Here is a 24,693-nt window from a genome sequence, read left to right as displayed (position 1 = left end):
TAATGAATAATATTGCTTCCAATGTGGAGAAGCCCAGGTCAAAGCCTGGTCAAGGAGCAAAGAAATAATATCAGAAACTTTTGCTTTGTTAGATGAGACGTTAGCTGTAATAGGAGCCTGCAGCGGAGATATAGTACCGCTCATCTACAAACACTTCAGAGATCCCAGGTGATTCACAAAAGAGATGTCACAAAAGAGATACCTTTACACCATGGAAAGAGATTCCTTAAAAGCCCTTCTGCCACATCATGTATTGCAGAGCAACTGGTAGCACTCCTTCCATCTCATCCGTACATGGCAGCTGTCTATATCAGGAACAACTTCTGTGGTGGGTCACTCATCAGTCTGCATAGTTCCCAACATGACCTCTTCCAGGAGGGACAAAATACTCTGCTCCTGGATTTCTGTCTTAATTTATGATTGTCGTCACCTGTGTTGACCAGTTAATTGATGAGAAAGGTGTTTCACCACAGGTGATGGCAATTATACAATAAGAGGGAAATTCAGAAGCAGAGCATTTTGTCCCTTCTGGAAAGGGCCATGTTGGGTGGTATGTTGCTGTGTTATCACTGACTGAAGTGTTGACACTGTGGTTCTAGGGAAAAATCTAGTTAACACAACAGACCATCATGCAGCCATATTCCCAGTCCAGAAATACATGTATTGCTATATCTCTCATGACACTACAGGATGTAAAAGGAGCCTGTGCAAATGCTGTCAACTTGTGCGGCCTACATGTCTACCACAAATCACCTAGACCACTGTACCACCAATACACTGCAATGTGGGTTGCTGTGGTCATCCATATCACATACTTTGAATTGAATTTCAACAGGAAGTACATATTCCATGTATTCCTAAAGGCCCATATAGACGGGCCGATGCAGGAAAGATGTGTGCTGAGCGAACCACTCAGCACACATCTCTCCCGCCACTCAGCACAGCGCGATCTGTGCTGAGCGTGCGGGGGGAAACGGGGGGGCAGCTCACTTCACCCAGCGGGTGAAGTGAGCGACCCGCTAGATTGGCCTGCATGCAGGCCAATCTAGCAGCAGCGATAGCGATGCGCGGGGCTGCGCATCACTATCGCTGTAGGGGGTACACACGGAGCGATAATGCTGAAATTCTAAGCAATCTAGTCAGATTGCTTAGAATATCGCTCGGTGAGTACCCCCCTTTACACTCAGTGCGAGTCTCCTATAGCCCATGGTACCGGGATCTATTTACCAAGCCATGGGTGGAGATAAAGTGGATGTAGATAAAGTACCAGCCAACCATCTCCTAACTGCATACTTGCCTACCTGACCCTCTCCATGAGGGAGAAAATGCTCTGTTCCTGGACTTTCCTGGTAATGTATGATTGCCATCACCTGTGGTGAGCTAGTTAATTGATAAGAAAGGTGTTTCACCACAGGTGATGGCAATCATACATTACCAGGAAAGTCCAGGAACAGAGGGGCAGATGTATGAAAGTGCGCTGTGGTTTCTACTGACCAGTCGTCAGCGCTGCCGTAACGCCTCCCGCAGGCAGGCGATGAGTGCAAAATGTGCACTCGCTGAGTTAATTAAGTTAATTTTTTTTTTTTTTTCAGCAAACTTTATTTTTTGTGGGCAGTAATCTGCTGGTCCACAAAGCATCATCGCGCATGCGCCGGGGGCCTCTTGCGGCGCAGACAGGAAGCAGGAGAGAAGTGCGCATGTGCACAGACTGCGGCGCTGAACCTAGCCGAGCCGATGTGGAAGGTGCGCTATCGCGGGACAGGTAGGACAACGCCCTCCCACATCGGCGGGGGCCTCAATAATACATTGTGGTGGCTGCGGGCATAGCACCACGATAATGTGGTGATACGCCCCTGGACACATAACGTCCGTTAGGACGTTTTTTCATACATCACCCCCAGAGTATTTTCTCCCTCCTGGAGAGGGTCAGGTAGGCAAGTACGCAGTTAGGAGATGGTAGATGCTAGAATCAAGTGGGCTAAGGGACCTTTTGCGTCTGGGGGAGGAGTCACATCACAAGGGGGAGGAGCTAGGCCAGCGGGATAGTTCCTCTACTGTCCACGCCACCAACTATTACCTTTAGTAATCAGGTGGCGAGCGAAGCGGAGCGAGCCACCGAGCCCGAAGCGTGGCGAGCGAAGCAAGCCCGCGAGGGTACTTTTCGGGTACCCTGTTTGCCCGTAGCTCCTCCCCCTGGCATACCTCCCAACTTTCTTGTTCGGGGAAGCGGGACACTCGTGCGGCGAAGCCGCGCGCGCTCCCGAAAAGGGGGCGTGGCCTACGCAAAGGGGGCATGGTTTTGCGGGAGGACCCGCGATCGCGAGTCACGCCCCCGTTTTCGTCACTGCGGGGGCATGCACAGCGTCTATTCACCGCTGCTCTGCTAAGCAGGGCAGCGGGTGACAGATACTCCCAACTGCCCCCCCCACCGCGGGACACTGCGGCCCGCGGGTGGGACAGCGGGACAGTCCCCAAAAAACGGGACTGTCCCGCGAAAATCGGGACAGTTGGGAGGTATGCCCTGGTGACGTGTCTCCTCCCCTAGATACGTCAGAAGGTCCCTTCTCCCACTCCGAAATAGAATCAACCGTTAGGAGATGGTTGGCTGGTGCTTTATCTCCATCCACTTTATCTCCGTCCAAGACTTAGTAAATACACACCATAAAATTCTGCAGCACAAGACATAGACTTGATCATAGCCACAATAAACTGAGACAAACGCTTCCCACTACAATTACTTATTGTTATTATACCATATCCTCGCTAACCATTATTGGCCACTGTGCCCAAACTAAAAATGGCAGCCGCGGTGTCCACATTCTTTAAAGTATAGTGTAGGAGTGGCTCTGCAGCGGTACAAACCGGTATTGCAGCGGAATGCTGTCCTGGATGGATTCTTGACGTCAACGAGAGCGGGAGGGAGGCGGGAGCTGGCCAGGCAGCAGCTTCTCCTCTATGAGCATCATCTCATTGCTGGATCCGGCTTCCATGAGGTCTCCCCGGGGTAAGATAGAGGGGCTGGCCCGCTGGGAGCTGCAGGGTCATTGATGATTTATATAGACCTAATGCTATGTCTTACTATATGACTCTCATTGCACAGTCTGCCAGTAGGTCATACTTGCAGCTGTCCCTTGTGCAGTAGCTGCAGACTTTATTGTAAAACTGCTTTGTAGAAGAGTCTCAGCTGCTGCTACCTATGTTTGGATCATTATTAGATATTGCTAATGACCATCTAGCCAGAACCAATGCTCCAGTCTTGTGATAATGACTCAATTTAGAGGATGTCACTTAAAATGACATTACCCTCTTCTTTTTTTTTTTTTTTTTAATCTCCCACCTTTATTTCCTTTTTTGTATCTATAGCTCATCCCACAATGTAATATTTTCAGTATGCAGTATGAGACACCAGTGTTGCAGGATAGTACTGTCACTGAGGTTTCATACAAGTGCTGCGCCTACCTGGTACTATATCACTAATGAGCTAATTCTTAATGCAATTGGTGGGATAAAATTACTGGAATTAAAACTGTGTTGGATTGCCACTATTGTAATTAGTATTTTGCCTTCTTGGCTAATGACTGAGGGTGGAGCAGACTGAGTGCTACACCCCTGCCTAACTAGAGAGCACTCCAGGGGGTGTACAACCTTGAGGGCGAAGGGGCATTGTCCAATTACTTTCTCTGTAACTGCCACATACAGCTCAATCTGCATTCTAAAGTCTGTAGGAGGTTATGCCTGGTGTATGGGCTGTTCTGGCAAGGGTGAGTGAGGCAATGTGTGTGTAGTTTATATGTACTCACCATGATAAAGTACAAACCAGTGAGCTCCTAACTTTCATTCTTCAAACACAGCTGGGAAGGAGTGGATTGGCTGGTACTTTATCTCTCCCTTTATCACTCTCCAAGGCTTAATACACCCGTCCCATGTCTGTGTGGGTTGACTGGGTTCCTCCCGCACTCCAAAAAACCAAAACTAATAAGTTCATTGGCTTCTGACAAGAAATAACCTTATGGTTCCTGTGTGTCCATGTGATAGGGATAATAGATTGTCAGCTCCACTGGGGCAGGGACTGATGCGAAGGAAATATTCTTAGTAAATGCTGCGTAATGTGCGCGCGATATATAAATAACTGCCACTAAGCTTTTGTGCAAGTCTCCCAGACACACCCTGGAGTTTAACTTAGAAAATCAAATATGCCATCTTGCTATCTATCTATATCTGTCTCATGCTGTGTGAAGCTGCCTATGTGGCAGTATAAATATTACACATGAAGCATAGGAGCTTCCAAGCCCGAGCCTCGGCTGTATCATTTACCTCTTGCCTGTCACATTACTACAGGACCTGTCTCATCTGTGGAGCAGTCTGCACACAAGATACGTGAGCCACTGTAAACTCTGAACATATAGTATTTATCTACAGAATCAGACCAGAAGTATGAATAATATGACATTACCTGGACAGCCCTAAATTGTTCTACATTTTGTATTCCAATATATTTTTAACAATTAAGGGGTGTGTTCATTTAATTCGACAAGTCGGAAAAACTGCACTTTCCAACCTTTATAGGTCGTATCCAGATTCGACCTATTCAAGTCTGTTGCCTTTTTCCGACTTGTCGGATTTGCAGGCATTTCCGACAGGTTTTTAGGCCATTTTTGACAATGCTGATTCAACTTATAAAAAAAAAAAAAAAGTGGATCGGCATTGTTGGAAACGGGCAGAAACCTGTCGCAAATTGAATAGTGAAGTATTGGATCCTCTCCGTCTGGGAGGATCCGACACTAATTGAATACACCCCTAAGGGGAAATTCAATTAGACTCCTTCATTTAGCATGTGTGAAAAAAGGTGGTAGCCTCGGTCATTAACACTCGAGGATATTCAATTTAATTAGGGCCGCTTTTTCTCGCCCATTAAATTAACACTTTTCGGGTGTTAACACATAGCATCCAGAATAAGTTATTGGACTTAAGTGTTAACCCCTTCAGTGGTGTCTTTTATTTAAAAATACACTCTGGGGAGTGTGTTTTTAAATTGGAGTGGGGGGGGGCAGAGCGAGGTAAGTTACCGTGTAAATTGAATTCCTCCACCCCCAAGTGTACAGAAATGGGATGACAACAATCTTTTTCAATCCTTATCCCATGTTATTGTAATGACAAGCTATTGGTTTTAGCTTTTATTTTATCTGATTAGGAGGCTGCCCTCTGGGGTGTAGTAAAGAAGATCTACAATGTCTAGGTAGACCCCATATGGTCGACGACACTGATATAAAAAAAGATCGACATGGGAATTGGTCCATACAAAAAAAGGTCGACACAACTTTTTTTTTTTTTTTTGGGGGGGGGTGTGATTTTCACCGTCACAGCACAGGAAACGTTAATTAGTGTACCGCGTCCCCTTGCATGGCTCGCACACCTGGCAAGGTGACTATTCCCAGTCGGAGTCCACGTGGATGGTAATGAATGAAAAAAGTGTAAAAAATGAAAATAATAAACCCTTTAAAAAGTTGTCGACCTTTTGTACCCGTCGCCCTTTTGTCCGTGTCAACCTGATGCATGTCGACCATATAGGGTTGAGCTATTGCTTGTTGACCTAGACATTGTCTGTCTAAACATTGGAACCTGCCCTCTGGGACTACCAACTTTTCAGTGACGCGGGTATAAACATTTTCAGTTGTTAATTATTTATTGGCCCTGTAGTCTGGATGGGTTGCCTGACCGGACGGGGACTGCGTATTGGGTAATGAAACGCTATGTGCGTTATGCCCCAACTAGACTGCTTCCACTAACTCTACTGTAATGGTCAACATTAAACATGAAATGGTCTGGTATACATTTGTTTTCTTTATAAAGTGCTGTCCGACGGGTTCGGTATGAAATACTGACGATCGGTATGCCAGCGGTCACAGGCCAGACCGCAGGATCCCGACATGGGGTAGGTGTAAATAAGAATTTACTCACCTGTAATTCTATTTCTCGTAGTCCGTAGTGGATGCTGGGAACTCCGTAAGGACCATGGGGAATAGCGGGCTCCGAAGGAGGCTGGGCACTCTAGAAAGATTTAGGACTACCTGGTGTGCACTGGCTCCTCCCACTATGACCCTCCTCCAAGCCTCAGTTAGGACACCGTGCCCGGACGAGCAGACATAATAAGGAAGGATTTAGAATCCCGGGTAAGACTCTTACCAGCCACACCAATCACACCGTACAACTCGTGATACTATATCCAGTTTGACAGTATGAAAAACAACTGAGCCTCTCAACAGATGGCTCAACAATAACCCTTTAGTTAACAATAACTATTTACAAGTATTGCAGACAATCCGCACTTGGGATGGGCACCCAGCATCCACTACGGACTACGAGAAATAGAATTACCGGTGAGTAAATTCTTATTTTCTCTAACGTCCTAGTGGATGCTGGGAACTCCGTAAGGACCATGGGGATTATACCAAAGCTCCCAAACGGGCGGGAGAGTGCGGATGACTCTGTAGCACCGAATGAGAGAACTCCAGGTCCTCCTCAGCCAGGGTATCAAATTTGTAGAATTTTGCAAATGTGTTTGCCCCTGACCAAGTAGCTGCTCGGCAAAGTTGTAAAGCCGAGACGCCTCGGGCAGCCGCGCAAGATGAGCCCACCTTCCTTGTGGAATGGGCATTTACAGATTTTGGCTGTGGCATGCCTGCCACAGAATGTGCAAGCTGAATTGTACTACAAATCCAGCGAGCAATAGACTGCTTAGAAGCAGGAGCACCCAGCTCGTTGGGTGCATACAGGATAAACAGCGAGTCAGATTTTCTGACTCCAGCCGTCCTGGAAACATATATTTTCAGGGCCCTGACAACGTCTAGCAACTTGGAGTCCTCCAAATCCTTAGTAGCCGCAGGCACCACAATAGGCTGGTTCAGGTGAAACGCTGACACCACCTTAGGGAGAAACTGGGGACGAGTCCTCAATTCTGCCCTATCCATATGGAAAATCAGATAAGGGCTTTTACATGATAAAGCCGCCAATTCTGACACTCGCCTGGCTGAAGCCAAGGCCAATAACATGACCACTTTCCACGTGAGATATTTCAGATCCACGGTTTTTAGTGGCTCAAACCAATGTGATTTTAAGAAACTCAACATCACGTTGAGATCTCAGGGTGCCACAGGAGGCACAAATGGGGGCTGAATATGCAGCACTCCTTTCACAAATGTCTGAACTTCAGGTACTGAAGCTAGTTCTTTTTGAAAGAAAATCGACAGAGCCGAGATCTGTACTTTAATGGAGCCTAGTTTTAGGCCCATATTCACTCCTGCTTGCAGGAAATGCAGAAATCGACCTAGTTGAAATTCCTCTGTTGGGGCCTTTTTGGCCTCGCACCATGCAACATATTTCCGCCATATGCGGTGATAATGCTTTGCCGTAACATCTTTCCTGGCCTTAATAAGCGTAGGAATGACTTCTTCCGGAATACCCTTTTCCTTTAGGATCCGGTGTTCAACCGCCATGCCGTCAAACGCAGCCGCGGTAAGTCTTTGAACAGACAGGGCCCCTGTTGTAGCAGGTCCTGTCTGAGCGGTAGAGGCCACGGGTCCTCTGAGAGCATCTCTTGAAGTTCCGGGTACCACGCTCGTCTTGGCCAATCCGGAACCACGAGAATGGTGTTTACTCCTCGCTTTCTTATTATTCTCAATACCTTTGGTATGAGAGGCAGAGGAGGGAACACATAAACCGACTGGTACACCCACGGTGTCACTAGAGCGTCCACAGCTATCGCCTGAGGGTCCCTTGACCTGGCGCAATATCTTTTTAACTTTTTGTTGAGGCGGGACGCCATCATGTCCACCTGTGGTTTTTCCCAACGGTTTACCAGCATCTGGAAGACTTCTGGATGAAGTCCCCACTCTCCCGGGTGGAGGTCGTGTCTGCTGAGGAAGTCTGCTTCCCAGTTGTCCACTCCCGGAATGAACACTGCTGACAGTGCTAGTACATGATTCTCCGCCCATCTGAGAATTCTTGTGGCTTCCGCCATCGCCATCCTGCTTCTTGTGCCGCCCTGTCGATTTACATGGGCGACTGCCGTGATGTTGTCTGACTGGATCAGCACCGGCTGGTGTAGGAGCAGGGATTTTGCTTGACTTAGGGCATTGTAGATGGCCCTTAGTTCCAGAATATTTATGTGAAGGGAAGTCTCCTGACTCGACCATAGTCCTTGGAAGTTTCTTCCCTGTGTGACTGCCCCCCAGCCTCGAAGGCTGGCATCCGTGGTCACCAGGACCCAGTCCTGTATGCCGAACCTGCGGCCCTCTAGAAGATGGGCACTCTGCAGCCACCACAGTAGCGACACCCTGGTTCTTGGAGACAGGGTTATCAAGCGATGCATCTGAAGATGCGATCCGGACCACTGGTCCAACAGGTCCCACTGAAAGATTCTGGCATGGAACCTGCCGAAGGGAATTGCTTCGTAAGAAGCCACCATCTTTCCCAGGACCCGCGTGCAGCGATGCACTGATACCTGTTTTGGTTTCAGGAGGTCTCTGACTAGAGATGACAACTCCCTGGCTTTCTCCTCCGGGAGAAACACTTTTTTCTGGACTGTATCCAGAATCATACCCAGGAACAGTAGTCGTGTCGTCGGAACCAGCTGTGACTTTGGGATATTCAGAATCCAGCCGTGCTGGTGCAGCACCTCCTGAGATAGTGCTACTCCCACCAGCAACTGTTCCTTGGACCTCGCTTTTATTAGGAGATCGTCCAAGTACGGGATAATTAAAACTCCCTTTTTTCGAAGGAGTATCATCATTTCCGCCATCACCTTGGTAAATACCCTCGGTGCCGTGGACAGTCCAAACGGCAGCGTCTGGAATTGGTAATGGCAATCCTGTACCACAAATCTGAGGTACTCCTGGTGAGGATGGTAAATGGGGACATGCAAGTAAGCATCCTTGATGTCCAGGGATACCATGTAATCCCCCTCGTCCAGGCTCGCAATAACCGCCCTGAGCGATTCCATCTTGAACTTGAATTTTTTTATGTATGTGTTCAAGGATTTCAAATTTAAAATGGGTCTCACCGAACCGTCCGGTTTCGGTACCACAAATAGTGTGGAATAGTAACCCCGGCCTTGTTGAAGTAGGGGTACCTTGATTATCACCTGCTGGGAATACAGCTTGTGAATTGCCGCTATCACCGCCTCCCTGTCTGAGGGAGCAATCGGCAAGGCAGATTTTAGGAACCGGTGGGGTGGAGACGCCTCGAATTCCAGTTTGTACCCCTGAGATACTATTTGAAGGATCCAGGGATCCACCTGTGAGCGAGCCCACTGATCGCTGAAATTCTTGAGGCGGCCCCCCACCGTACCTGGCTCCGCCTGTGGAGCCCCACCGTCATGCGGCGGACTTGGAAGAAGAAGCGGGGGAGGACTTTTGCTCCTGGGAACCTGCTGTTTGTTGCAGCCTTTTTCCCCTACCTCTGCCTCTGGACAGAAAGGACCCGCCTTTTCCACGCCTGTTTTTCTGAGTCCGAAACGGCTGTACCTGATAAAACGGCGCCTTTTTAGGCTGTGAGGGAACATGGGGTAAAAATGCTGACTTCCCAGCAGTTGCTGTGGAAACTAGGTCCGAGAGACCATCCCCAAATAATTCCTCACCCTTATATGGTAACACTTCCATGTGCTTTTTTGAATCTGCATCTCCTGTCCACTGGCGAGTCCATAAGCCTCTCCTAGCAGAAATGGACAATGCACTTACTTTAGATGCCAATCGGCAGATTTCCCTTTGTGCATCTCTCATATATAAGACTGAGTCTTTTATATGGTCTATGGTTAACAGGATCGTGTCTCTGTCTAATGTGTCAATATTTTCTGACCGTTTATCTGACCACGCAGCGGCAGCACTGCACATCCAAGCTGACGCAATAGCTGGCCTAAGTATAATGCCTGTGTGTGTATATACAGACTTCAGGATCGCCTCCTGCTTTCTATCAGCAGGTTCCTTGAGGGCGGCCGTATCCGGAGACGGTAGTGCCACCTTTTTAGACAAACGTGTGAGCGCTTTATCCACTCTAGGGGGTGTTTCCCAACGTGACCTATCCTCTGGCGGGAAAGGGAACGCCATTAGTACCTTCTTAGGAATTACCCATTTTTTATCAGGGAAAGCCCACGCTTCTTCACACACTTCATTTAATTCATCTGATGGGGGAAAAACTACGGGTAGTTTTTTCTCTCCAAACATAATACCCTTTTTAGTGGTACCTGTATTTATATCAGAAATGTGTAACACCTCTTTCTCTATCGTCCTAGTGGATGCTGGGGTTCCTGAAAGGACCATGGGGAATAGCGGCTCCGCAGGAGACAGGGCACAAAAGTAAAGCTTTCCGATCAGGTGGTGTGCACTGGCTCCTCCCCCTATGACCCTCCTCCAGACTCCAGTTAGATTTTTGTGCCCGGCCGAGAAGGGTGCAATTCTAGGTGGCTCTCCTAAAGAGCTGCTTAGAGAAAGTTTAGCTTAGGTTTTTTATTTTACAGTGAGTCCTGCTGGCAACAGGATCACTGCAACGAGGGACAGAGGGGAGAAGAAGTGAACTCACCTGCGTGCAGGATGGATTGGCTTCTTGGCTACTGGACATCAGCTCCAGAGGGACGATCACAGGTACAGCCTGGATGGTCACCGGAGCCGCGCCGCCGGCCCCCTTGCAGATGCTGAAGTAAGAAGAGGTCCAGAATCGGCGGCTGAAGACCCTTGCAGTCTTCTAAAGGTAGCGCACAGCACTGCAGCTGTGCGCCATTTTCCTCTCAGCACACTTCACACGCAGTCACTGAGGGTGCAGGGCGCTGGGGGGGGGGCGCCCTGGGAGGCAAATGTAAACCTATATACTGGCTAAAAATACCTCACATATAGCCCCCAGAGGCTATATGGAGATATTTAACCCCTGCCAAACTTCACTAAAGAGCGGGAGACGAGCCCGCCGGAAAAGGGGCGGGGCCTATCTCCTCAGCACACAGCGCCATTTTCTCTCACAGAAAGGCTGGAGAGAAGGCTCCCAGGCTCTCCCCTGCACTGCACTACAGAAACAGGGTTTAAACAGAGAGGGGGGGCACTAATTGGCGATATAAATATATATATAAAGATGCTATTAGGGAGAAACACTTATATAAGGTTGTCCCTATGTAATTATAGCGTTTTTTTGGTGTGTGCTGGCAAACTCTCCCTCTGTCTCTCCAAAGGGCTAGTGGGTCCTGTCCTCTGTCAGAGCATTCCAGGTGTGTGTGCTGTGTGTCGGTACGTGTGTGTCGACATGTATGAGGACGATGTTGGAGGAGGCGGAGAAATTGCCTGTAAGGGTGATGTCACTCTCTAGGGAGTCGACACCGGAATGGATGGCTTATTTAGGGAATTACGTGAGAATGTCAACACGCTGCAAGGTCGGTTGACGACATGAGACGGCCGACAAACAATTAGTACCGGTCCAGGCGTCTCAGAAACACCGTCAGGGGTTTTTTAAAAAACGCCCATTTACCTCAGTCGGTCGACACAGACACAGACACGGACACTGAATCCAGTGTCGACGGTGAATAAACAAACGTATTCCTCATCAGGGCCACACGTTAAGGGCAATGAAGGAGGTGTTACATATTTCTGATACTACAAGTACCACAAAAGATGGGTATTATGTGGAAGTGAAAAAACTACCTGTAGTTTTTCCTGAATCAGATAAAATAAAATAAAATGAAGTGTGTGATGATGCGTGGGTTTACCCCGATAGCAAATATTGGCGTTATACCCTTTCCCGCCAGAAGTTAGGGCGCGTTGGGAAACACCCCTTAGGGTGGATAAGGCGCTCACACGCTTATCAAGTGGCGTTACCGTCTCCAGATACGGCCGCCCTCAAGGAGCCAGCTGATAGGCAGCTGGAAAAATATCCTAAAAAGTATATACACACATACGGTGGTTATACTGCGACCAGCGATCGCCATCAGCCTGGAGATGCAGTGCTGGGTTGGCTTGGTCGAATTCCCTGACTAAAAATATTTTATTGATATAGAGCATTTAATAGGATGCATTCTATATATATATACTGTATGCGAGATGCACAGAGGGATATTTGCACTCTGGCATCAAGATAAGTGCGTTGTCCATATCTCCCAGAAGATGTCATGGACACGACAGTGGTCAGGTGATACAGATCCCATACGGCACATGGAAGTATTGCCGTATAAAGGGAAGGAGTTATTTGGGGTCGGTCCATCGGACCTGGGGGCCACGGCTACAGCTGGGAAATCCAACCTTTTTACCCCAAGTTACATCTCAGCAGAAAAAGACACTGTCTTTTCAGCCTCAATCCTTCCGTTCCCATGTGGGCAAGCGGGCAAAAGGCCAGTCATATCTGCCCAGACATAGAGGAAAGGGAAGTAGACTGCAGCAGGCAGCCCCTTCCCAGGAAAAGAAGCCCTCCACCAGTGGGGGGGTGGTCTCAAGAGTCTCAGCGCGCAGTGGGATCACTCGCAAGTTGACCCCTAGATCGTACAAGTATTATCACAGGGGTACAGATTGGAGAGTCGAGACATTTTTTCCTCGCAGGTTCCTGAAGCCTGCTTTACCAACGGCTCCCTCCGACAGGGAGGCAGTATTGGAAAAAAATTCACAAGCTGTATTTCCAGCAGGTGATAATCAAAGTACCCCTCCTACAACAAGGAAAAGGGTATTAGTCTTCCACACTATATTGTGGTACTGAAGCCAGAAGGCTTGGTGAGACATAGTCTAAATCTGAAATCTTTGAACACTTACATAAAAAGGTTCAAATCAAGATGGTGTCACTCAAAGCAGTGATAGAGAACCGGAAAAAAGGGGACTATATGGTGTCCCTGGACATCAAGGATTACCTCCATGTCCAAATTTGCCCTTCTCAACAAGGGTACCTCTGGTTCGTGATACAGAACTGTCAATATCAGTTTCAGACGCTGCCGTTGAATTATCCACGGCACCCCGGGCCTTTACCAAGGTAATGGCCGAAAAGATGATTCTTAAAAGAAGAAAGGCATCTTAATTATCCCTTACTTGGACGATATCCTGAAAGGGGCAAGTTTCCAGAGAACAGTTGGAGGTCGGAAAAGAACTATCTAAAGTAGTTCTACGACAGCACGAGTGGATTCTAAATATTCCAAAAATCGCAGCTGTTTTCCGATGATACGTCTGCTGTTCCTAGGAATGATTCTGGGCATAGTCCAGAAAGAGGTATTTCTCCTGGAGGGGAAAGCCAGGGAGTTATCCGACCTAGTCAGAAACCTCCTAAAACCAGGCCAAGTATCAGTGCATCAATGCACAGGAGTCCTGGGAAAAATGGTGGCTTCTTACGAAGCGATTCCATTCGGCAGATCTCACGCAAAAACTTTTCAGGGGGATTTGCTGGACGAATGGTCCGGATCGCATCTTCAGATGCATCAGCGGATAACCCTGTCGCCAAGGACAAGGGTGTCTCTTCTGTGGGGGCTGCAGAGTGCTCATCTTCTAGAGGGCAGCACATTCAGCATTCAGGACTGTGTTCTGGTGACCACGGATGCCAGCCTGAGAGGCTGGGGAACAGTCACACAGGGAAGAAATTTCCAAGGAAGTGTGGTCAAGTCTGGAGATTTCTCTCCACATGAATATACTGGAGCTAAGGGCAATTTACGATGCTCTGAGCCTAGGAAGAACTCTGCTTCAAAGTCAACCGGTGCTGATCCAGTAGGACATCATCATGGCAGTCGCCCACGTAAACAGACGGGGCGGCACAAGAAGCAGGAGGGCAATGACAGCAAGGATTCTTCGCTGGGCGAAAGATCATGTGATAACACTGTCAGCAGTGTTCATTCCGGGAGTGGACAACTAGGAAGATTTCCTCAGCAGGAATGAATTCCACCCGGAAAAGTGGGAACTTCATCTGGAAGTTTCCACATGTTTGTAAACCGTTGGGAAAGACCAAAGGTGGTTATGATGGCGTCTCACATGAAGCGCCAGGTCTAGAGACCCTCAGGCAATAGCTGGGACGCTCTGGTAACACCGTGGGTGTACCAGTCGGTGTATGTGTTCCCTCCTCTGCCTTTCATACCCAGTGTATGGAGAATGATAGGAAGGAGAGGAGTAAGAACTATACTCGTGGCTCCGGTTTGGCCAAGAAGAACTTGGTACCCGGAACTTCAAGAGATACTAGAAAGGATCTTGATTCAGCAAGAATCATGTCTGTTCCATGACTTACCGCAGCTGCGTTGACGCCAGGGCGGGTGAACGCCGGATCCTAAGGGAAAAAGGCATTCCGGAAGAGGTCATCCCTACCCTGGTCAGAGCCAGGAAGGAGGTGACCGCACAACATTATCACCGTTTAGGTGAAAATATGTTCCATGGTGTGAGGCCAGGAAGGCTCCACGGAAGAATTTCAACTAGGTTAATTCCTACATTTCCTGCAAACAGGAGTGTATATGGGTCTCAAATTGGGGTCCATTAAGGTTCAAATTTCGACCGGTCGATTTTCTTCCAGAAAGAAATTGGCTTCAGTTCCTGAAGTCCAGAAGTTGTTAAGGGAGTACTGCATATACAACCCCCTTTTGATGTCTCCAGTGGCACTGGGCGATCTCAACGTAGTTTGGGATTCCTAAAATCACATTGGTTTAAACAACTCAAATCTGTGGATTTGATATATCTCACATGGAAAGTGACCATGCTGTTGGTCCTGGCCTCGGCCAGGCGAGTGTCAGAATTGGCGGCTTTATCTCATAAAGCCATATCTGATTGTCCATTCGGACAGAGCAAAGCTGTGGACTCGTCCCCAGTTTCTCCCTAAGGTGGTGTCAGCGTTTCACCTGAACCAGCTTATTGTGGTACCTGCGGCTACTAGGGACTTGGAGGACTCCAAGTTGCTGGATGTTGTCAGGGCCCTGAAAATATAGTTCCAGGTCGGCTGGAGTCAGGAAATCTGACTTGCTGTTTATCCTGTGTGCACCCAACAAGCTGGGTGCTCCTGCTTCTAAGCAGACTATTGCTCGTTGGATTTGTAGTACAATTCAGCTTGCACATTCTGTGGCAGGCTTGCCACAGCAAAAAAATATGTAAATGCCCATTCCACAAGGAAGGTGGGCTCATCTTGGGCGGCTGCCCGAGGGGTCTCGGCATTACAACTCTGCCGAGCAGCTACGTGGTCAGGGGAGAACACGTTTGTAAAATTCTACAAATTTGATACCCTGGCAAAAGAGGACCTGGAGTTCTCTCATTCGGTGCTGCAGAGTCATCCGCACTCTCCCGCCCGTTTGGGAGCTTTGGTATAATCCCCATGGTCCTTTCAGGAACCCCAGCATCCACTAGGACGATAGAGAAAATAAGAATTTACTTACCGATAATTCTATTTCTCGGAGTCCGTAGTGGATGCTGGGCGCCCATCCCAAGTGCGGATTATCTGCAATACTTGTACATAGTTATTGCTAACTAAATAGGGTTAGTGTTATTGTGAGCCATCTTTTCAGAGGCTCCCCTGTTATCATACTGTTAACTGGGTTCAGATCACAGGTTGTACAGTGTGATTGGTGTGGCTGGTACGAGTCTTACCCGGGATTCAAAATTCCTCCCTTATTGTGTACGCTCGTCCGGGCACAGTATCTAACTGGAGTCTGGAGGAGGGTCATAGGGGGAGGAGCCAGTGCACACCACCTGATCGGAAAGCTTTACTTTTGTGCCCTGTCTCCTGCGGAGCCGCTATTCCCCATGGTCCTTTCAGGAACCCCAGCATCCACTACGGACTCCGAGAAATAGAATTATCAGTAAGTAAATTCTTATTTTCATTGCCTCAATCATGCAGTGAATGGCCTTAGTGGGCATCAGGTTAGACTCATCGTCGTCGACACTGGTGTCAGTATCCGTGTCGACATCTGGGTCTGCTTGAGGTAGCGGGCGTTTTAGAGCCCCTGACGACCCATGCGACGCCTGGGCAGGCACGAGCTGAGAAGTCGGCTGTCCCACATTTGGCATGTCGTCGATTTTCTTATATAAGGAGTCTATACGTGCACTCATTACTTTCCATAAGCCCATCCACTCAGGTGTCTGCCCCGCAGGGGGTGACATCCCTTCTAAAGGCATCTGCTCCGCCTCCACATCATTATCCTCATCAAACATGTCGACACAGCCGTACCGACACACCGCACACACACAAGGAATGCTCCGAATGAGGACAGGACCCACAAAAGCCCTTTGGGGGGACAGAGTGAGAGTATGCCAGCACACACCAGAGCGCTATATAATGCAGGGACTAACTAAGTTATGTCCCCTATAGCTGCTTTTTATATTATATATGTATTGCGCCCAAATTTAGTGCCCCCCCTCTCTGTTTTTACCCTGTTCTGAAGTGTAGACTGCAGGGGAGAGCCAGGGAGCTTCCTTCCAGCGGATCTGTGAAGGAGAAATGGCGCCAGTGTGTCTGAGGGAGATAGCTCCGCCCCTTTTCCGCGGCCTATTCTCCCGCTTTTTTCTGGATTCTGGCAGGGGAATTTACCACATATATAGCCTCTAGGGCTATATATTGTGGTATTTTTGCCAGCCAAGGTGTTTTTATTGCAGCTCAGGGCGCCCCCCCCCCCCAAGCGCCCTGCACCCTCAGTGACCGGAGTGTGAAGTGTGCATGAGGAGCAATGGCGCACAGCTGCAGTGCTGTGCGCTACCTTGGTGAAGACTGATGTCTTCTGCCGCCGATTTTCCGGACCTCTTCTTGCTTCTGGCTCTGTAAGGGGGACGGCGGCGCGGCTCCGGGACCGAACACCAAGGACTGGGCCTGCGGTCGATCCCTCTGGAGCTAATGGTGTCCAGTAGCCTAAGAAGCCCAATCCGGCTGCAAGCAGGCGAGTTCGCTTCTTCTCCCCTTAGTCCCTCGCTGCAGTGAGCCTGTTGCCAGCAGGTCTCACTGAAAATAAAAAACCTAAAATTATACTTTCTATCTAAGGGCTCAGGAGAGCCCCTAGTGTGCATCCAACCTCGGCCGGGCACGAAATCTAACTGAGGCTTGGAGGAGGGTCATAGTGGGAGGAGCCAGTGCACACCAGGTAGTCCTAAATCTTTCTAGAGTGCCCAGCCTCCTTCGGAGCCCGCTATTCCCCATGGTCCTTACGGAGTTCCCAGCATCCACTAGGACGTTAGAGAAAGTATTTTACCCCTCTCCTCCCCCCTACAATAACCCTTGGGGGGGGCAGCTAGGGCTAATCAGTGGGGGGGGGGTAGCGGCTACAGATAATCACCCCCCTAGTGCCTGTGCCTAACCCTACACCTGGATATTTTTGCAGATATTTATCTTGCACCTTGTTAATGTATGTGAGTTTACACGTAGTGTACATGATGGGCTGATTTCATGTGCTTTGCGCTTCTCCCTGCAGTTCATATGGCATGTGCAGGGGGAGTAAGATTTGGGTGGGGTGTGTAACTTCAAACTGAAATCTATATTGCAGTGGGGGGGCTTCCTCCTGCCCCTCCCTAGTGCAGCTTCAGGCCACCGACATATTGTGTAAGGGAGGTGGCCAAATATCTCATGGAACCACAACACTGCTAAGGACGAGTGTCCCACATTTCAGCAAAGGGGAGAGGTGTCTCAAATTGTGTAATGAACCTGTATCCTAGACAGTGGGGAGTAGCATATGACCTGAACTAACAAAACTCTGCCGCATTGTTCCTATAAATTATATGGCTGAGGAGAGGTTCACACTGCGCAGGAAACTGTCGGGGACAACTAAACGCTGAAAGTGGAGTGGTCATATGTGGGAGGCAAAAGTAAAATAATATTGTCAGTGTGTGACGCTGAATCTGTTTAGTTTACACTATTTATGTATGTATGTATGTTGGTCAACTCAGTCAATCAATCACATCTGCTAAGCTGTTTTACTGGTATTTTGCGGACTCTTTGGGCTGCTTACAAATATCTGCGAGATCAGGTTGCGTGAGGGGTGAGATACTTTTTCAGTGATAACTCTGTCCCACCCCCCCCGTCCCCCCTGCCCTTGCATCTAATTGAACGGACCACTTAAAATGAGGGGGCAGAATCTCCTATATATTTGCCTTAATCTGTGACTCTGTGCTCGTAACGCTGGGCGGAGTCAACTGCATCTGCTGCAGAGAGCTACCCCATACCCAGTGCCAGCAGCAGTCAGGTGCAAGTCCCTACCTTACAGTATAGGAGGTGAGGATGGCCACTAGCTGCCGGCTGGGACATTACGTATAAGGACGCTACTACTATAGGGGGGGCATTACGTATAAGGAGGCTACTAATACTGGGGGGCATTACATATAAGGACGCTACTACTGGGGGGGGCATTATGTATAAGGACGGTACTACTACTACTGGGAGGGCATTACATGTAAGGATGCTACTACTACTGGGGGGGCATTATGTATAAGGACGGTACTACTACTGGGGGCACATTATGTATAAGGATGCTACTACTACAGGGGTGGCATTACGTATAAGGACGCTACTATTACTGTTGGGGGGCATTACATATAACTGCTACTACTACTGGGGGGCATTACGTATAAGGACGCTACTACTACGGGTGGGGCATTACGTATAAGGATGCTACTATTACTGTTGTGGGGCATTACATATAACTGCTACTACTACTGGGGGGGCATTATGTATAAGGACACTACTACTATTGGGGGGGCATTATGTATTAGGACGCTACTACTACTAGGGGGGCATTATGTATAAGGATGCTACTACTACTGGGGGGGCATTATGTATAAGGATGCTACTACTACTGGGGGGGCATTATGTATAAGGACGCTACTATTACTGTTGGGGAGCATTGCATATAACTGCTACTACTACTGGGGGGGCAATATGTATATGGACACTACTACTATTGGGGGGGCATTACGTATATGGACGCTACTACTACGGGTGGGGCATTACGTATAAGGACGCTACTACTATGGGTGGGGCATTACGTATAAGATGAATAAGATTGTGCTACATTGTGGCGTAATTTTAAATGGGGGTACTATTGTGTGGCCATGCCCCTTAGTTGTGAGACCACACCACTTTTCCCGATGCACAACAAAGGAATATGGGAGGGCGCAAAATTCATAGTTTGCAGGGGGGCGCCGAACACCCTAGCACCGGCCCTGGCCACCAGTAGCAAAAGTACACCACGGCCACTGACACTATCTGCAGAGAGGGGAACAGCGCTGATATGAAGGGTACTTGCAGGCAGCGAGTCGCCGCCCGCAGCTCCTCTCCCACCTACACACCATACCTGCCGCCTGACACCCACACCCCAGGGAGAGGGCGCTAGCTCAGGCACCGCTAGATCAGCATCTGCAGCATACAGACAAGGGCTGCCATGCTCAGCGGCAAACGGTGCGGAGCATGTGCAGCGGGACAGCGCCAGGACGGGACACGCACTAATCAACATTGCTGCTGGGCCGGAGCTCCCTCCGTCTGCAGCCTAAGGACACGCGCCGCACCTCTCCAGGGAAACACCATGCCTGCCCGCCCACAGGGCTCCGGACGCTTACCTATGCTCCGCGATCACAGCAGCTGACGCTGCCATGCAGGATGGAGGAATGACGCCCGTCAGACGGGGCGGACAGTGTGCGGCGGAACGGGGCCAGGAAGGAATGCTGACCACGACCCATTGCTGCTGGGTCTGAGCTCCCTCCCTCTGCAGTCACCATCTCACAGCAGCAGCCTGGAGGTTAGTGGCCACCACGACACGCACATCCTTACCTCACACATACCTCACACATACTTCACACATACCTCACATACCTCACGCATAAGAGCAAAGGTACACACACCGTGACATCACTCCTGTAGCCCACCCCTATATCTGCTAAGTACTCCCTATGCCCTGTCACCCTCATCCTGCTCTCTAACTGCCTGTCTGTGTACTGGCCTTCACCCCTCTCACAAAATCACCAACCCTCACTAACTACCACAGAGACGATGTGCACTGATATCTGCCCCTCCACCACCTGCAGCGCCCCTGGACCCCTCCCCATCCCCCGCACCTGCCCCTCCACCACCCGTGGCACCCCCACCCACTGCGCCTTCGGACCCCCTACCCCACCCGCAGTGTCTTCCAAACCCCTCCCCCATCTACAGCAGCCCCTCCCCCATCCGCCACACCCCGCATCTGGCTCTCCCCCGCCCGCTGCACCTTTGGATCCCTACCCCACCCATGCAGCAGGTCCTTCCCAATCCGCATCGCCTACACCATTCACAACAGCACCGCACCCACCACTCCCCCACCCACGTTACCCCCGCATCCACCCCTCCCCCACCCACCGCGCCCCCTGGACACCTCTCCCATCCACTGCACACCCGCACCCACCCCTTCCCCATCTGCAGCGCCTTCGGAACCCCTCCTCCATCCGCAACAGCCCTGCAGCTACCATCCCCCACCTGCGGCACCCCTGCTCCTACCCCACCCACAGCACCTTCATACCCCCTCCCCCATCCGCGGTCCCCACTCCCCAAACCCCTTCCTGTTGCAAGGGACTACGCCATCGGACGCCCTATCATTGTGCAATATTCAAACACTAACAAAACTAGGAATGCAGGTAATACTCCATATATTGAACCCCAGAAAGGCGTGCAGGGGTTAAGGGGGCGTAGCCCCTTCCGACGGTGTGAAGAGCGCCCGCAGGGCGCGATGAAGCACCTAGTTATTATAATAATTATGGATGCACGATTGTCTTAACTCTGAAGGTGGGTACACACGAGGCCATGTGCTCGGTGAGCGACATCGCCTAGTATATCCCTCTCCTGGGCTGGGACGCACGACGGCGGGGTGTACACACTGTGCAATATTGCACAGTGATGTCATGCCATGGTCGGCCGGAGCATGCGGCTTTGGACGATGAGTCCAAACTGAGCTGCATGCACGACCGTGACCGAGGGTCATTAACGACACGAGGGGCCCCACATCTCTCGTTTACAGCGTACACACTAGTCGATATAGTAAACTACATCACTCAGGACGGGTCAAAATGTGCAACGTTGTTTACTTTATCAACTAATGTGTACGGGCCATAACCCTCCTTGTTTTGTAAATCTGTATGTTGGACGTAAATAATATGCACACGTAGGATGGAAATATCTGCTGTAATGTTTGTCTGGATAAATGATGAGAGATGTAATGTCTGCTCTCGGTAAAGGTCTCTGCATGACAATAGTCGTACAGGGAAACGGAGAATAACCTGAAGTAAGATCAGGAATAACATGAAAATCCTGGTTACTTGGGGGCTAGAGGCAATATTTGTATAGTGGGAGATGTAGGCGCTCAGATCAGAGACGACCTTTGGAAACCTCGGCAGCACATTTAAGAACGATTGGGCTGCTGACAACGCGTGTATACAATGGCTGAAAGAGAACCGAATGAGCGCTTCGCTTTAGATGTGATGTTATCAGAGACTGGCGTATGTCACAGACAAATATACTGTATGTGCTGACGTGAGGTTCTTATATGAAGAACCAGGGGTGTATCTAGGGGTCCGTGCGCCCCTGGCAAACTAAGGGACTGGTGCCCCCCACATTTGAAATGGGGAAGGTGCATGTGCAAAAAAGGGACATGATCTTCTGGGAAAGGGGCTTGACCATACAAAGGTTCCCCCAATTCAAATTATGCTACACAGTAGTAACCCTTATACACATCATGCCTACACAGTAGCAGTTCCCTTTACACATTATGCCCACACAGTAATTCTTATAACACTGAGGAGACATCAGCAGTGCCTGGCATGCCTGAGGAGGCAATGCCACCCAAGGCCAGGTAGTATAATCAAATAGTAGTGCAAAGAAAGTGCAGCGCACTACCCATTGGTGCAAGTAGAAAAAAATCCTTACTGGTACTGTGTGCGCGTCCGCCAAAAAATGGGTGTGGCCAATGAAAATGGGGTCGTGATACACATATGACGCCAATAGTGCAGTGCCAGATACACACATGCCCCCACAGTGCCAGATATGCCCCCATGGTGTTAGATATGCCCCCACAGTGCCAGATACACATATGGATGGAGGAGGATCGCTCAGCAGTCAAGAGCTGGCGCCGGTGTCCGGCACCGCACCAAACTATGTGAAGAAACTGAAAATAAACTACAGCTCCCAGCAGCCCTTGCCGCCGGGAGCTCCCGACAGCAAGGGTTGCTGGGAGTTATAGTATATTTTCAGTTTCTTCCCTGTAGTGCATTGTGGTGCCGGACACCGGTGCCAGCTCCTGTCTGCTGAGCGATCCTCTGCCCTCCATCCCAGGCAATGCACAGGCAACTCGGCACAGCAGGTATTGCCAGACACAACGGCTTAAGGAACTCCACCCATTGGCCGAGGGTGGCACCACCGGGCTGCGGCCCCTGCTCGGCTGGCGCTCCTGGCGAGTGACATCCTGGCCAATGGGTAGATACGCCCCTGTGCAGAACATGCATACACAAGGCATCCTGAAATGAAACTTAGATGTAGGTTGCCACAGTTTGAAAACCTAGTTTGTGCCATTTACAGATACTTGTGTAATGGGTTGGCAGAATTTTTAGGATAAAACAAGTATAACATTTATTTTCTCTTCCCTTGCTTTTAATTTTTTTTTTTTTTTGCATAAGTAATGGGTGCCTGAAAAAGCTATTCAATTGCTTTGGACGCCAATTTCTTGTAACACCTAAATGCTCATTAAAGAGCTAAACCCATCTAAAGTACTGGACATTGTGCCGAAAATGCAGTTTGGGCATCCAAAAGCCCGTCTTTTTCACATAGTTTGCTTGCCGCCTCAGGAGGGTGCAAGTGGAAATGATTAGCGCCCACTGCACCCTCGCCCGACCGGCATAGGTGCCCAAAAAACAATTGAATTCCCCCACCATGTTGAGTATTTTGTGTCCATAGTCTCCCTTTCCCTTTCTTATAATCTGAAAGCATCCCGTGGGGCCCTTTAGTACGATAACACATTTCTTAGGGGGAAATTTAATTCTGCACAATATGTGGTGGTTGCGCACATGTCTGTAATGCTGGCGTTGCAGATGTTCCTTTGCACCGCAATGTCGGCAGGAGCGATGTGCCATTAAACCAAATTGGCCCCTTAGGTGTCTATTCATGAAACAGGGAAGAGTCACTGCTTCATGACTAGACTCCTTAGACGCTTAGAAAACTCCACTCCAATTCACTCTGGTTTTGTACGGTCCTGAAACTTATTATATACACTGACATGCAAACGTTGTGTTACTCTTACAATTCTGTGTAGTTCTGCTTGTTTGACTATTCCGGAGTTAAGGGGTCTATTTACTAAGCTTTGGATGGAGATAAAATACCAGCCAATCTGCTCCTAACTGTCATTTTTCAATCGCAGCCTGTGACATAGCAGTTAGGAGGTGATTGGCTGGTACTTTATCTCCATCCAAGGTTTCTCTAACGTCCTAAGTGGATGCTGGGACTCCGTAAGGACCATGGGGAATAGCGGCTCCGCAGGAGACAGGGCACAAAATAAAAGCTTGAGATATCAGGTGGTGTGCACTGGCTCCTCCCCCTATGACCCTCCTCCAAGCCAGTTAGATTTTTGTGCCCGGCCGAGAAGGGTGCAAACTAGGTAGCTCTCCAGAGCTGCTTAGAATAAAAGTTTAGTTAGGTTTTTTTATTTTCAGTGAGTCCTGCTGGCAACAGGCTCACTGCATCGTGGGACTAAGGGGAGAAGAAGCGAACTCACCTGAGTGCAGAGTGGATTGGGCTTCTTAGGCTACTGGACGTTAGCTCCAGAGGGACGATCACAGGTTCAGCCTGGATGGGTCACCGGAGCCGCGCCGCCGTCCCCCTTACAGAGCCAGAAGAGACGAAGGTCCGGTGAAAGCGGCGGCAGAAGACATCCTGTCTTCAAGACTAAGGTAGCGCACAGCACCGCAGCTGTGCGCCATTGCTCTCAGCACACTTCACACTCCGGTCACTGAGGGTGCAGGGCGCTGGGGGGGAGCGCCCTGAGACGCAATATAACACACATATACCTTAGCTGGCAAAAGGAATACATCACATATAGCTCCAGGGCTATATGGATGTATTTTTTCCCCTGCCATTTTACACAAAAAAGCGGGAGTTAAGGACGTCGTGAAGGGGCGGGGCCTATCTCCTCAGCACACTGGCGCCATTATTCCCTCACAGCTCCGCTGGAAGGACGGCTCCCTGATTCTCCCCTGCAGTACTGCATCTGATTCAGGGTAAAAAAGAGAAGGGGGGGCATTTTGGCAGCAAATAACTAGATTAACAGCAGCTATAAGGGATTAACACTTATATAAGGTTATCCCTGTATATATATAGCGCTGGGTGTGTGCTGGCAGACTCTCCCTCTGTCTCTCCAAAGGGCTAAGTGGGGTCCTGTCCTCTATCAGAGCATTCCCGGTGTGTGTGCTGTGTGTCGGTACGCGTGTGTCGACATGTATGAGGAGGAAAATGAGGTGGAGGCGGAGCAGTTGCCTGTGTTAGTGATGTCACCCCCTAGGGAGTCGACACCTGACTGGATGATTGTGTTTAAGCAATTAAGTGATAATGTCAGCAATTTACAAAAAACTGTTGACGACATGAGAAAGCCGGCAAATCAATTAGTGCCTGTTCAGGCGTCTCAGACACCCTCAGGGGCCCTAAAACGGCCGCTACCTCAGTGGGTCGACACGGATCCAGATACAGATACTGAATCTAGTGTCGACGGTGACGAGACAAACGTAATGTCCAGTAGGG

At 49.4% G+C, this 24,693-nt stretch overlaps 1 protein-coding gene across 1 annotated transcript in view; it reads left to right on the top strand.

Moving 5' to 3' along the window:
- Positions 1 to 2,837: 2,837 nt before the first annotated feature.
- The window catches only part of BTG3 (BTG anti-proliferation factor 3), a 64,132-nt gene continuing 42,276 nt past the window's right edge, over positions 2,838 to 24,693 (top strand). The window contains exon 1 of the mRNA XM_063956360.1: positions 2,838 to 3,004. The gene's annotated coding sequence lies outside the window, so the exon portion shown is untranslated. The remainder of the gene's footprint in view (positions 3,005 to 24,693) is intronic.

The sequence above is a fragment of the Pseudophryne corroboree genome, chromosome 2 (assembly GCF_028390025.1).
Source record: "Pseudophryne corroboree isolate aPseCor3 chromosome 2, aPseCor3.hap2, whole genome shotgun sequence".
Classification (NCBI taxonomy): Eukaryota; Metazoa; Chordata; class Amphibia; order Anura; family Myobatrachidae; genus Pseudophryne; species Pseudophryne corroboree.
This window is presented reverse-complemented; position numbering and strand designations above follow the sequence as displayed.